At 32.3% G+C, this 16086-nt stretch overlaps 1 protein-coding gene across 1 annotated transcript in view; it reads right to left on the bottom strand.

The window, feature by feature from the left end:
- The window catches only part of Sox15 (Sox box 15 transcription factor), a 96394-nt gene extending 86910 nt beyond the window's left edge, over positions 1 to 9484 (bottom strand). The window contains exon 1 of the mRNA XM_089710785.1: positions 9166 to 9484. The gene's annotated coding sequence lies outside the window, so the exon portion shown is untranslated. The remainder of the gene's footprint in view (positions 1 to 9165) is intronic.
- Between the last annotated feature and the right edge of the window lie 6602 nt (positions 9485 to 16086).

Raw genomic sequence — 16086 nt, 5'->3', positions numbered from 1 at the left:
CATTATCTTGACCAAAATATAACATTTAGGATCAGACACAAATCAAGATATTTTTATCATAAAAAATAATTTCCTTATGAATACATTAATATCATTCGTAATCTGTGGACATATCCATAGAGTACTTAAAAATTTTGATTGATCGCCAAATTGATTGATTTCGTAAACGTCAATAAAACCTGAGGTAACTAGTCAAATCAAAACGTTATTCGCCATTGACATTTAGGTTAATCTTTAAATCGAGTAACAAAATACAGCCTCTTTGCAACAATCTAACACATCTGGTATTGGACTGGCATCAGATTTGAAAGATAGCCTGCTTCGGCGGGAACCGGCTCAGCGGCCATATTGAATCTGATTGACAGCTGTCAATGTTGGCGGCACTGCGACGCGTCGCCGCGCCTGCACACTAAGTAACAAGCAACTAATTCGTTCGAAAAAAATCACGTCCAAAAATGACGCTCATTATAAATACAAAATTCCGAACGTTTGAATGTCTAATGGTTTAAATTTATTCAATTTTAAACGTCTGTTAAAAAACTGTAAATTTCAAATAGAACGCTAATAAACATGAATATAAATGTAGTGACAAGCAGAAGTTTCCATTGCACGTTAAATTACAAGGAAAATTGGTCAATAATTTATCTTTTATACGTAATAATTACAAGTTAGTGTGACGTCACTAATAGTTGGGTCCGGTTAGGTAAATACCTAATCTTATTGTACCTATATGCATAATCAGCTGCACTATTTACGCTTACAACAGCTATTTCCAAATATGTAGATTACGTTTATTTCAGCCATTATATTTCTAAGAATAACAACACTAGGTTTTAGTTTGACACGCCCTATATTAAATGCAATTACATATTTTTTGTAAGCTAACTGTAGGTAGGTAGGTAATTGTAATTTTAAACGGAAACTTATGCAATTTTTTCCAAATTGAGATGATTTTTATAAGGATTAAATAGAATATGTGTTATTAATAATAATTTTCCTATGCCTGAAGCACAACAAAAGGTATAACATATGAAACCCAGATACACTAACTTCAGCATGTAACTACCAAAGAAAAAGTTCTTGCAAAGTACTTTTTCTTTGGTGTTGGTACATGCTGAAGTTATAGTGTATCTGGGTTTATGTCAACACATTCCTAGTGCATGCTTAAATTTTCAAAATTAGGAGCAAAATTAAATATGTACTTAAGTATTGATTATTTACTTCCAGCCAGCATGGATAATTATTGTTTTTGAGAAAAATTTGAATTTGAAATTCGAATGTTTATTTTTTTAACTTCAATCCGCGACTGTCATAATATATATTTCATTTGTTCTTTTTAAACATTTTTGCATTTCTCTTTCGTGAGTCGTTGAGTTCAAATAAATATTATATTCTACTATGTTCCAAGCATGTTTTCTTTATTCTCAATCCATAAATACTATAAGGCTTTATAAAATCGATATAAACGCATTTATCTATCGACCTCCAATCTACTGTGACTATTTATTATATCGCCAATTAGCCGCTTCGCCACGCCTCTACATTTGAAATTATGTAATTTTTCATACGTTTAAATATAGCTAATAAATGCTTTATCGAAATAGTGTGTCAATTTATTGAGTGTTTGTAAAAAAATTATATGTAGGTTTACCAATATTATAAAGCTGAAGCTTTTGTTTGTTCGATTTTGCTTGACATAGGAACTACGAGTCCGAGAGAATATTTTATATTATATTTAAATGTAGGTACATAATTAACAAAACACTAATCCACCTTCAAATGTTCAGATCTGGAAAAAATTTGGATCCAACCGTAAGTAAGGCACTAACTTTCAAATCAAAAAAATAATCATCAAAATCGGTTCACCCCGTCCAAATAAAAAAAAACTACAATCGAATTCTACTACTTTACTACGTACTCCTTTTTTGAAGTCGGTTGACCATGTAAATAGGTACCTACGTAGGTAGAACGTAGGTTATCAGAACATTGTAAGATTCACGATTCCAAAAGATAAATGAAAAGCCTTACAATAGACAAGGTTATTAGTTCATTTGAAAGAAGGACAACTGGTACAATTTTTTTGAACTCATTCATTACTACGAAAAAAATGTGTGCGTGTATTAGTGTACACACGTAAGAAGTGAAACTTCTTTATGACCTTTATGACCACGGAAAAATGTCACGCGTAACGAAAAAGTGTTAGGTACACTAAATTTTTTTCAGTTTCACTTCAAAAATATTTTGAGCTGTGAAGAAACATATTTATTCTCTCTGATCGGATCAGAAAATTTGGAACAGAGACATATTCTGGATAAACACATAGGCGTCGTAATTTATAATTGTTTTCCTTGATTGGGAAGAGAAGAAGAGAAGAGAAGAGATGGCTCTGTAGCCATAAGGTCGCCTAATAATAACCAAGAATTGAAAAATCAGCCCTTAGCCGAATAATCCAGCCAAGTGCAAGTCTGAATCTCGGAATATTATACAGTAGACCCGCGTTACGTCGCTCAAGCATGATTAAACAGTGTACAACCTGTACATATAAAAGTTCCACCACTATTGTGCTCTACTCGAAGATATTGTTTCAATTCCAAAATACACAATGAAGCATGATTTATAGCTATGTACTTCTGAATCAGAAGTACCTATAACATCTTATCTTATTATTATGTCCGTTATTTGTCGAATTACAAGGTACTCTGCATGAAAAAGTCCGGACTATAGGGGGATCTCTAGGTAGCACCCTATAATCCGATAAATTCGATACTTCGACAAGGCAAAGACAAAGACAAAGCGATTGTCGGAATAACGCGGGTCTACTGTATAGTATTTTAAATAATAAAAGCAAGCATCGTATCAACATATTTATATTTAAATTAATTAGGTAACACTGCATGCAGATTAAATAAGATAGCCGAAACCATAAAAGGTTAACCTTTTGTTTTTATCTGTATAAAATATCACAACATTTTGTTATCTGTATAAACATTTTGGGTTAATCGACCTCTCACTATTATCGATATTATCTATCGAGTAAGACCTATCGACAATGTGTCACAGCACTAGACAGTTTATAGATAAAAATCTGGAGTAGAAACTATCGCTACTGAATTTCAATTAACCTATACATTTCTTGTGTAGTAGTTAAATGTTTTATTTTTAATACTTGAAGCATTAATATAATAAAATAATATTTGTTTTGTTTGTTACATGTTTTTCGAGAACATTCTTTCCAAAACGTAAGTATATTCATTCCTTCATTCAATTTGATGTTTTTAAACTATGTACATTCAAATTCATATTGGCGGCAAAATCACAAACATTTATGACTAATAACTATTTTTGTTTTCGGCCAGCATTAATAATTTTCAATTGACGAATTTGAATTTGGAATTCGAATTTCCATTTTTAAACATCAACAATTCGACTTAGTCACAACGACCTGACTCTATGACATTGTATTCCATATATGAACGTTTAAAAACCAATAATGATAGAATATCATACGAATAAGTATGTGTAATGAATAGATTAAAATTCTATTTGCATTCGATGACTAGATAATGTTAAATACATGCATATTTGTATTGGACCTTTAATAAACGTAAAATTTTGCCTATCACTATCACTAATTGAATTCAAAACTAAAGGAAGGGCTTTGTATGTCATTCCTTTATTAGAAATATAACTACTTATTGTATAGTTTAAATGTATGTACAAAATAGTGTAGAAATATGATGACAAATATTCGATCCCACTTCTAGAATATTTGGCAAGCTATTGCTATAGATATTATAACTTTCAATTTTTTTATGAGTGCTTTTCTAATATAATGCGGCCATTTATCGCCACAGAGCAGCGTATTTGCAGAATCTGCGCATAGGTACATATATTATATCGCAGGCAAATCCAGAGGCTTCACTTACACACTATAATAACATATGTATTATGTAGGTATATAAGAATGTTGGCGGAACAAAGCAGCCATATTTAAAAATAAGTCCCGCACCTTTACAAAAACATTTCATGTTTTGGTAATTCAAAAACGTAATAAAAACATCATCCGCATGAGATATATTATTATGGTTTATAATTAATATGTACATTATTTTAAATAAACTTCCATGGATGAGTTAAAAGTTAAAACTTAAAACATTATCATTTAAAGATTTGATTTTTGTTGGATTCCACCACGCTTAATATAATAGGTACTATAATTAATATACCTAATACTATCTTTACTAATATTATAAAGAGGAAAGGTTTGTATGTATGTATGTATGGTTTTCACGCATAAACTACTGGACCGATTTTGATGAAATTTGGCACAGATAATCTTTAGACCCTGAGAAAGAACATAGGCTAATTTTTATTGCGAAATATGTACCACGGGCGAAGCCGGGGCGGACCGCTAGTATAATATAAAACCCCGTAGTCACACGTTACATTTACCTATCCACCGTAGCACTTTGACAACGTGTGACTTCCAAACATGAAAATTTATCTCTACATAGTGGAATATTGCATACTTCAGAATAGTATTGCATTATTGTCAATTTACAAGAAGGCATCTTGGTAGAGTCTCCTGTGTCCATTTACTTGCAACTACATTAGCAACTTTGTTCAGTTCAGTATTCTGAAAATCTTGTTTTATACTTTTTCTGCGCCGTTTTTTGTCGTAGTTGAGTTTTAGTTTTTTTACTTTTTATTATTAATTATTTTTCCATTAATTTTTTGGAAAACTTCAATCGCTACCGAGGCGAGAAACATAGATGATTTTTATACCCGGGTAAACCCTGGTAAAGACGGTATAACAATAATTTCATTCATTTATAAGACAAACAATTTCATACTATTTTGTACCTATTTCCCTTTATCATTGTTTTAACATGATAAGTAGTTCTTTATACAATTATATCGTAAAATTGCATCTAGGACTGATTATTATCTATAGTTATTTCTACTAAACTGTTCCGAAAAGCGAAATTTTTGTATAAAAGTAGTACCTATCAATTTATTATTATAATGAAGCAATCGCCTATCTGCGTATAGGTATATTGTTGTATTTGAAGACTTCATCAAAATAAAATCATAATCGGAGTGACTTAGAAAGGTACCTAGTTGAAATAATTAGTTTTCCTCTAAAACGTCTCGCATTGCCGAAATGAAAAACTTACGTATTCAGGATATCCAACTTATCACTGAAGATTAAGACAGGACGACGTTAGTTTCTCTTCAAAACCTTCTTTTAAAAGCTTTTGAATCGTAGTCTATTTATCTATACTAATATTATAAAGCTAAAGAGTTTGTTTGTTTGTTTGAACGCGCTAATCTCGGGAACTACTGGTCCGATTTGAAAAATTATTTCGGTGTTAGATAGCCCATTTATCGAGGAAGGTTATAGGCTATATATAATCACGCTACGACCAATAGGGGTGGAGCCACGGGGGTGAAACCGCGCGGAGCAGCTAGTTCTGAGATATATGTATAGTCAAGTAGTCAGATACCATCGGAAAGCAGTTTCTACGGAGAAAAGTCGTCAAGAAAACGCTTTCGTAGCTCTTTTCCGTAGTTGATATTTTCAAATTTGTATTACCCTTTCCTTACTCTGTTGTGAACAATACCAGTTCTTGGGTTTTATGACCGAATCACTTTACTATAAACATAATTTTATAGACTTATAGTGTGCTGTGCGCCTTCGTTTTGTAACTACCCGCTACTGGGTGCATTAAACTGATACCTTGCTGCATTTTGTTCGTAATTTCTTAATTTATGCAAAAGTTAATGACGTCATTGAGTATTGTATTAATCATTAAATTGGCCGGTATTTGGATATTAATGTACCTACTTAAGTTTATTTGGAGACTTCATCAAAATAAATGTAAGTTAATTGTAAATTTTGCATTATATTTTAACTAGCTTTCCGCCCGCGGCTTCGCCCGCTTTGTCTAAAACATAATAAATTATATACCTACTAAAACCTTCCTCTTGAATCACTCGATATCTATTAAAAAACCGCATCAAATCCGCAAAAAATTATTGTAATTTTCAAACGACAGTGGAAAACACCTTCGTAATAATTCACTGTTTTTATATAAATCGAATTCAATATTCTAGAACTAAAAATTTCCCCTATACGAAACTAAAATATAAATTTCAAGCTCATTACAAAGTTTATTCAACCGTTTAGGTATGTTTTCCAATACGTATGCAAATACGGGTGAAGAGGTCGAGTGGTTCCCCGCTTCTTTGCAGTGGATAACTTATATTAAATAAAATACTTAATCGATAATGCCTATTGCTTTTAACGATTTTGAATGATAATTAATTGATTATTACAATCTCTATGTAAATTCGTTTAAAAATCTTAAAGATCTGCCAATTCTGTATTTTTCTATCTATTACGTCGGGTATAGGTATCTAGTCTTTATACCTACGGTAATCTATTAATAAACCTACTTACATGTTTTTTTTTATCAGTTAGGTAGTTACTTGTGAAAATGTAAGACGTATTTTCATTGATTACCTAACTGCCTAGGTATATTTCTCAGAGAAACATTATAAATTTATAATCTGGTATTTTCGAAGATAAGAGGTCCAAAATTGAAGTAAGAAGTGTTCTAATAAAGTCCATGGGTACTAAGAAATGAAGGAAATAGGGTAGGTACCTACTACAATTCCATGCAATTTTCGCTTAGCAATGGATGCAGGTACCTATTTAAGTAAATTTAAAACAGAGACAACTTTATTACGAGTGTAAAGATGTAAAGACAATTCCATTTCCTTCATTATTTCCTCAATTCGTACCTAGGTGTTTGAAGATGACATTTGCTATTTTTGATGAATTTCATGTATGTTACCTACATATAAATCTCGTGTCACAATGTTTGTCCTCAATGGACTCCTAAACCACTTAACCGATTATAATAAAATTCGCACACCATGTGCAGTTCGATCCAACTTGAGAGATAGGATAGTTTAAACTTTAAACAGGTAGGTACCACGGGCGACCACTAGTAATGTATTAAAAATGTCTCCGACGGTATTTTGGGTTCTCTGTAGTCTGTACATCATGTTCTACGTACCTACTTTTAGTAGTAGAGACAGAAGTAGTAGGTACTTTCATCATTACAAAATCAAAGCAGTCTAGGAACGCAGTACGTTTGAGATTTATAACAACGAAACTTCGCCGAATAAAATTAGCGCGCATTAAATTATTATAATTCTGATACCTATTAACGTAACGGCACCGGTTTCCGACTAGCCTCCTCTATCCGACCATTTTGATTTTTATTTGATAAAACGTTTAAAATACGCGTGACATTCGTGAAACTGAAGGCTTTCGATCCAATCACTTATCGTACGTCATCTGTCCAAAATTGGGTTTCAAATTTTAACCGACATTTCGTCAATCCAAGAAAAGCTAGGCGAGGGTGTAGTTTGTTTTGGATTGAATGCGATAAAAACATAAAACGGTGAAAATAAACATTTGGATTTTTACGCTAAATACTCTGGTAAGTTTGTGGTTAAGTTACTTTAAACGTTTTATTTGTGTTTTAAATTATTAATTTTAAAATATACATGCCAAGATAGCGTGTTTTTATAGGTTTTTTTGGACAAATAATTATGGACGGAATGAGGAGCTTGTCAAAATAACAACATTCCGAAATCCGACCGAATCGGTCGGTAAAAGGAATTTCGCACTTTTTAAAAGAAGGTAATTTTCTATTATGCATGTTGTTTTGTGGAGGTTTCGTATTAAGTTATTTATTCTAAACGCTATGCTTACATACAACACCTGTATGCGACCAATACTAACTTTAATGGATTATTTGTAATATTCGTTTTAACTGACACTCTTTTTTGATTTTTTTGTTATTCATTTACAAAGACCGGTCTGGTTTAAAAACCCTATATTTTACGTTTATGACACATAATTGCATAACTACGAAATTGTGATATCTTTATAAGTGTACATATGAAATAGAAATGAACTAAAAATGAATATCAATTTCGGTTTAGAGGCTTTATTACGCAAATGTAGGTTTGGTCGGAATCTAGGTGCGATTTATTTCCCTGTTTCCGTCCAACTGGGTTGCTTTTGCTTGCGCTGTGCTTGAGTGAAATTGCATGCGTTTATTTCAGGTCATCATCATGAGTGATAAAAAAGAGGCTGAAGTATTCTCATTAGCTGAAATAATACTTTTGGTGAAATGGATTTTAGAATTGGGCAAAGTAGTCAATGGGACATTCTAAATTAGTGTGGATGACCAGTGAACTACTACAGTCTAACATAGAGTTAGTTTTTGTTATTGTAATAAATGCTCAAATATTATTTAAAACTAGCGGTCCGCCCCGGCTTCGCCCGTGGTACATATTTAAAATATCTCTCCATAAGAACCATCCTCGTACTTCAAGTAATATAATAAAAAAAGAATTATCGAAATCGGTCCACGCGTGATGCAGTGAAAAGACGAAACGGGTTTTTACGAATTTCCATTGTATTTCTATTATCATAAAGTTGATTTTAGTAGAAAATATTTGGCTGGTCGGAATCTAGCTACTCAGTGGTCGGAAACACGTGTATTTGTACTCAGTCGGTCGGAAAATGGTGCTTTCAGTTAATTTCCAGTTGTGACAGTTAAAATCCAAATTTAAGTAATAAAAAGCCGTTATGAAATACAATTATGTGCATATTTTAAAATATAAGTTCGTAATCTTTCATAATATCATTTTTTCTTATGACCTCTAGAGTATTTAATTTATCTTTTAAAGGATTCATTTAGCCGTATCAATCAGTGGTCGGAATTCGGTGCCATTACGTTATTTGAATAAAAGTTCGTTACAAGGAAAATGAATAACTATTTTTTTATTTAGGTACCTTGGTAATTAATGACTAAGTTTACTTCAAAAGTTATGAGGACTATTTAGGTATATTTCAGGTTTTTATTTTTTGTCGTTGAAATGTGATTGAATGTAGGTATGATTTAATTTAATTATACTTACAGGAACAGTTAATTCAGTTTGATTATAATAACAAATGTGAAAATATAATATGAGTAGGAAAAGTGCGATTATAATAAATATCATAAGTGATTTATTGACATTTAACTATCTAGTATCTTAATCTAGGACTTAGGAGTAAAGGATATCAATTATACGTACCAATTTGACCGAAAAACAGTAAAATTAATTTATTGTTCAGCAAAACACATAATTTGAGCACGTTCAGGCAATCAAGTACATCCACTGAACGTAGTGAACTTTAACCGCAACTTGTCACATAAACTTTAATAACACATTTTCATAAATAATTCACGAATATAAAACATCCCACTGGCAACACTTGGCTGTATGTATCAGTTCCAACGTCCGAATTAGAAAAAAAATAAACTGTCCCGGCGTAGATTTTTACATGAAGTTCGAAATTTGAATGTTTAAAATTGGAACGTTACACATAAGCTCACGCCGGCGATGAACACGATCGACTGGAGACGCACGCGCACCTCAGCTTGAGCGAACGCTTGATTCAGGTATGAATAACCTTTTTTATTGCGTGCGTTTTAAAATACGCGACTTTGATTAAAAATAATTATTTGTAATAGAGCTATATGAAGTTTTTAGAGTAATTTAATTGTAGTAGGTATTTGTATTATTGAAGATTATGATGCAAAATAATAAAGTTGATATATATAATTTCCCGTTTCTTAAAGCTAGAATAAATTTAGCTAAAATTTAAAATAAATAGGTGCACATTAAATGTGTATCACGTTTAATTTTATCATATGTTCATTTTTAAATATAACGACGGACGAATATTATTTTATTCATACATAAAGCTCGACGAATTTATTACGTAAACTTTTTGCTCTACAAAAAAAATATATTAAGCGAAATAAATTTTCCATTGCTTGAGACTCGATAATTGTCGATATAATTTATCAAATAAACTGCATTAAGATTACCTTAAATACGTCATTATTGATATTAGTTTATTAAAATAAATATTATTTATGTTGTTATATTCACAATAAACTGTTTGCAGCACCTGATAAAACCTGTTGAGTCAACAACAAACGTATGCGCAAAGCGTCGTAAGCTCGCAATGAAAACTATATCTCACTCACTCACACAAGAGGCAAGTTGAATTACGCCAAAAAGAGACAGCACTATTTTACAGGTGATTTAACACAAATCTTGTCTTCCCTACTTTTAAGAGATCTCATGTCAATTAAATTAAAATCAAACGAATTTTTACCTTATTTTATGAAAGATAAGATGTATTTTCAAAAAAAGTTATCTCTCAATTTATATCATTGAGTGTTAGAAGATTACTTCAAATGTATGTAAATTTAATTATCAGTGCTTATTGTTACGCATTTTCGATGAGCACAGATAATAATAAATTAAATGAAAAATCGTATTATTTATTTTTATAATCGTAAACCGGACATTGGATACGTATGATTAGCTGTGAGACTGCATCTTTTTGTCTGTCCCTTTCTTATATTGGGATATTATTTGTGTTAGAGCGAGACAACGCGATGTTTACTGAATGGACCAGAATGGATGTGGCTTTTATGGGATCTTCCCAAAGTGCGTTAATTTTAGGTAGGAGTAAATTGTCTGTTATATAGCAGATGTTTTTTGTATTATTTATAGTGAATAGTCGAGTTTTTCATCGCTTTAGGTAATATTTAATGATGTTTACGTTTAATGTTAGTGTAATATAATATATGCGTACACGAAATATAAATTCTATAGAAAAGTTCACTAAAATTGTGAATTATTTATTTCAACATTTTTGTAATGTATCTACACGTGTGTAACCATTTTTTATAATCAAATTGTTATGATTTATATAATATACCTGCCTATTTAATTTTAAGTATTGCATGGTAGTACGAATAATTATTTACTCTGATTGACTGACTTCTAAATTAAAAATTGCCTTATGCAAGTTCCATCCTTACTAATCTTTATATAACGAACAATCAATAACTATAAATTTAGACTTAAATCCTTATCTTTATAGTTATTTTTATATTTGTGTGCTAAAATCTTAAAATTTTAGGCAGGGTAGGTACCTACCTGCGTAACTAATAATAAAAATGAAAATAGGAAATGTAGGTAGGTAGTTTCTATTTCTTTCTCGTTGAAGACTACTGGGACCTTTGTTTCTTACATTTCTCAAGCTTGATTATTAAATTATAAGATTTCGAAAAAAAAACAGTTTCATTACCTCTATTCTCATTTCTCAATAGAAACTGATTTCCGAACCGGCAAGATGAAATGCATACCTAGGTACTAAATCTAAAACTCAGATTTGTCCATTCCAATTTCACAATATACAAGCAATGGAAGTTCCATGGAACACGCAGGTTTACGAAAAATGCATTGTACTTAGGTACTATTCCAGTATGCATAAAAAGGTACAATCTTAGAATGCAAATTTAAACTAGGTAGGTATGTAACTATCTATTATATACAATTTATCTACACTAATATTATAAAGAGGAAAACTTTGTTTGTTTGTTTGATTGTAAATAAATTGTAATGAATAGGCTCATAAACTACTGGACTGATTTTAAAAATTCTTTCACCATTCGAAAGCTACGTTATCCACGAGTAATATAGGATAGGTTTTATCCCGGAAATTCCACGGGAACGGGAACTATGCGAGTTTTTCTTTGAAACCGCGGGCGTAGCCGCCGGTGGAAAGCTAGTACAATATATAGGTAACTATGTTCATACGATTCTCTGTCAAGGCTTGACTGTCAAGACTGAAACTAAACAATCAAGCCAGTATTTGGTGCGTGGTGCGTTTCGCTCATCTCCGTTCGTTTGGCTGCGGATGAAAGTAAGAAGCGAGTATAATCGGTTATCTAGTTGGCAATCATGTAAACAAATAAATAATTTGTGTCTGGATGTTGAAAGAGATTTTTGTATCATTAAAATGTGAAAAATTGGTACGTAGGTACGTAAGGACCTAAAGAGTAAAGACCACAAGACTGTAATAAATAAATTTGTTTGTTTGCTTTTTATATATGGATTTTATGGACCTAGGTACTAAATTGAAAATGAATTTTAACGAGAACATAATCTCTATAAATTATAATCTAACTTAATTACATGTCTAAAAATCTTAAGTGGTAGGTATATAACCTGCAGCTACCTAACGAAAACTTAGGATTGCTTATTTATATAATAGGTACATTAATTGAACATGAGTCTAATTCAATCTATAATATGTTATTCTTATAATAATTAAGATAAACTGTATCTACCTAATAATATGTATCTACCTATTGCAATATCTATAGATTAAAACTGCGGAGCACAGCGGTTTTAACCCCTCCGCTGCGTGATGATATAGCCTATATCTCGATAAATAATAAATATTAGGCTATGTCTAACACAGAAAGAATATTTCAAATCGGACCAGTAGGTAGTTCCTGAGATTAGCGCGTTCAAAAAAACAAAGAAACAAACTCTTCACCATTATAATATTATAACTACCTACCTATACATTTTTCCCCATTTTTGTAATATTTTTCCTTGATACCCTGCTCATAGGTAATGATCGCAGCTCGTAACGTGGTACCTAGCTGTAGCTAGCAGTCTTAGATGATGATGATAGATTTTATAATTTTTCCTTTTAAAAACTATTCCTAAAATTTAATCAGGAAAGTCATTCATTATCTTATTATTAACGTAAATACTATTGTTGAATTTTTTTAAATACCTACTAGATAACATTTACGCATATCCAGAGCTCCTAGGCATAGATAATATGTAATATAATACCATAGTTGTATATCCCAGGGAAAATAATCCTGGGTTTTATCAGACGAAAAGCAGTGGACTACCGGACAACTATGGAGTTTCTTGTCGACTCTTCTCCATAGGTACCGCATTCCGAATCGGTGGTAATTGTTAAAAATATGTAATGACGATTCGAAAGTGCTTCTAAAAGAAGTCTAATTATTGAATACCTAAATAAATGTTTGAGTTTGAGTTTGACTCCATTGGTAAACCGCTTTCAGTAGCTGAGTCTTAGGCATGTCTCAGGTCTGACGGGGTCACGGAAGAATTCTACCATACCCGTGGCCCCGTCGTTGATGCGGCTTGACGGAACACAGTGGGGTTTTGGTCGGTAGGAATCCGACATAACCCATGGCCCCTTCCCCGGAGGCCGTGGGTATCTATGCAAGATTTCCCCACTTAAAAAAAAAAAAAAAAGGCCTGTCTCAGGTATTGTTAGAATTCAACCACGATTTAGAGAATGTACAAAAATCGCAAATAGGTTTTGTAATAAAGTTACCGTCTTACACAACGTAACGTATGGAAAGCGGCAAATTGTGTGTGGACAATTTTGGCGAGATCCATGCATGCATCGGCTGACTGTGGACGGTTAGCAAAAAAGTGTTGTTAGATAGCAATAAAGGCCTATGAAATTTTAGAATTGCAGATTAGATATTATTCATAGTAGAAGACAAAAATGCAATTAATAATTAGATCATTCATAACTTAATAAGTAGGTAAGTAACTATAGAAAGTAAAACTTATATCATTTATTAAATATGTAACTTCAAATAGCTGTATACCTACATTATTTTACATGGGAAAATTATTAGTTCTCGTAAAACATTTGTAGGTACGTGCTTATTTACTTAAAGTAGGTATCCTGTTGTTATAATAACTATTTATTTATTAGTAACTACTACCAAAGATAATATAATAATACTTATTCATTGTGTCTATTAGGTACTATGTATATGTATAGCTTTTTGAACTAAAAAAGTCAATGTAATCTGTATGACTGTATGTACAATGTACATTACTGAATAACCATCTAAGTGCTTTATTATTTGTACTACAGGAAAATATAACGTTACAAAGCTCAATTTTTTTTTCAATTGCTTTGCCGACCCTACCCCATTAAGCTTAAGTTCAGCGCGTGCGCACAGCGAGCGTGAAATTGTCGCACTCTTGCTTTCTCGATGTAACGATACACGTGACGTTGTCCTTGCCTTTCGCTTTAATTGTCATTACCATAACCATGAGGTGTATGCACTTGATTCCGTATTAATTACGAGCTTATGTGTTTTCTAATCTGCCTTCTTATATGACATACGACTTCAAAATCTATACTAAAATTATAAAGCTGAAGAGTTTGTTTGAACGCGCTAATCTCAGGAACTACTGGTCCGATTTGAAAAATTATTTCGATGTTAGATAGGCCATTTGGCCATTTATCGAGGAACGCTATATAATATCATTACGCTAAGACCAACAGGAGCGGAGCCACGCGGGTGAAACCGCGAAGAGCAGTTAGTAATTAATTTAAGATGTAGTTCTAAAAAACACGCTTAATCTCATGAAATTATTGTATTGTAACTGATGATTGATAAGTGTACAAAGTTTGAATTGAAACAAGTCATGAATTGGTACCTAAAAGATAGCAAAAGCGTGATGAAAAGGAGGTTCTCAAATTGCTATACCCTCGCAATAATGACCACAATATGAAATATTGTCTCTACGTTTTCCAGCAAACTAATAGAGTAGGTAATCAAATACAAAAGTGTAATTCCATCTTCTAATCCCTAAAGCCGCCTCAGCATAGCTGCATTGCAAGATCATCTTATAAATAAATACGGAGTATTCAAGACTGCCACTAGACAAAATAATGTAATTAGCAGTAATTACATATTTAATAATTATCTGTGGTACCTAGTATAAGTAGGTAATTAATATTTAAATAAATGTTATCGAATCGCGAGGTTCGAACCTAAATTCCAATCAAACAAAAAGTTACCTCACCACGTAGCGTACAGCTTACTAACAAACAATATTACGATTATATCATCAACAATTACAAGCGATAATGCGACGATAAAATTAAAGTATGCACATAAACAGTCGAGGGTCGCCGCGGAAGGCAATATCCTGTTTCCTTTTACCCCTTTTTTAACACACGATTATAGATTTTCGCTCCGTTCCGAGCTCTGATCGGAATATTAATAAATAGCGGAAAGATGGGGTGGTCTTGACTTAAATACAAGATCCTTGAAAGTGAAATGAAACGTAACGTATTTTGTATTGTAAGTTTGAAAGTAAAAACTTATTAACTGTCGCTACATATACTACTAGCTTTCCGCCCGCGGCTTCGCCCGCTTTGTCTAAAACATAATGAATTATAAACTAAAACCTTCCTCTTGAATCACTCTATCTTTTAAAAAAAACGCATCAGAATTCGTTGCGTAGTTTTAAAGATTTAACCATACATAGGGACATAGGGACAGAGAAAGCGCCTTTTTTATACTATGTAGTGATCTTGTACAGAGTAGCTGTTTAGTGTTTATATCTATTAATGATATAAAATATGGCTGGCTATTTAGTACTAACTCACTGTGGCTAAGTAGGTACTTATCGAAAGATGCATATCTCAACATACAAAAATCTTAACGCAGTTATTTTTATTTAATACTTTTGAGTGTATTTTTCAACACGAATCAAACGAGCCCAAACTCGATAAAGTTGCGTCAATATATTACTGAGTTCCTATGGCCACCTTCCGATTCCATCATCAAATCAGCTTCATGTCATGATAATGTTTCATCGCTATCAAATTTACATACGTATACAAAATTTCAGCTCAATCGGTTACCGGGAAGTGAATCAAAGTTACTTGCTACATATCAACTTAGTCATCGAGTACAGACAAAAATGCTCATAAAATAAAAACTACTGGGCCTATCCGAAAAAAAAAATTATGGGACCAATTCGACACCATCCCGCATCGAACAAAAAAAGAATCACGTAAATCGGTTCAGAAACCTCGGAGTAATCGGTGTACATACATAAAAAAAAATATACCGGCCGAATTGATAACCGCATAAAATCGCATGGAGAGCTTAATTTTCACAAAAAGCTCTATTCGCACGGAAAGCTAAATTTTCACAAAAAAGCTCTTAATCGCACGGAGAGCTTAATTTTCACAAAAAGCTCTAATCGCACGGAGAGTTAAATTTTCACAAAAAAGCTCTAATCGCACGGAGAGCTTAATTTTCACAAAAAACTAAT

Source organism: Colias philodice, chromosome 25, assembly GCF_061535455.1.
Source record: "Colias philodice isolate Cphi_HAF_F1 chromosome 25, ilColPhil1 Martin Lab GWU primary, whole genome shotgun sequence".
Lineage (NCBI taxonomy): Eukaryota > Metazoa > Arthropoda > Insecta > Lepidoptera > Pieridae > Colias > Colias philodice.
This window is presented reverse-complemented; position numbering and strand designations above follow the sequence as displayed.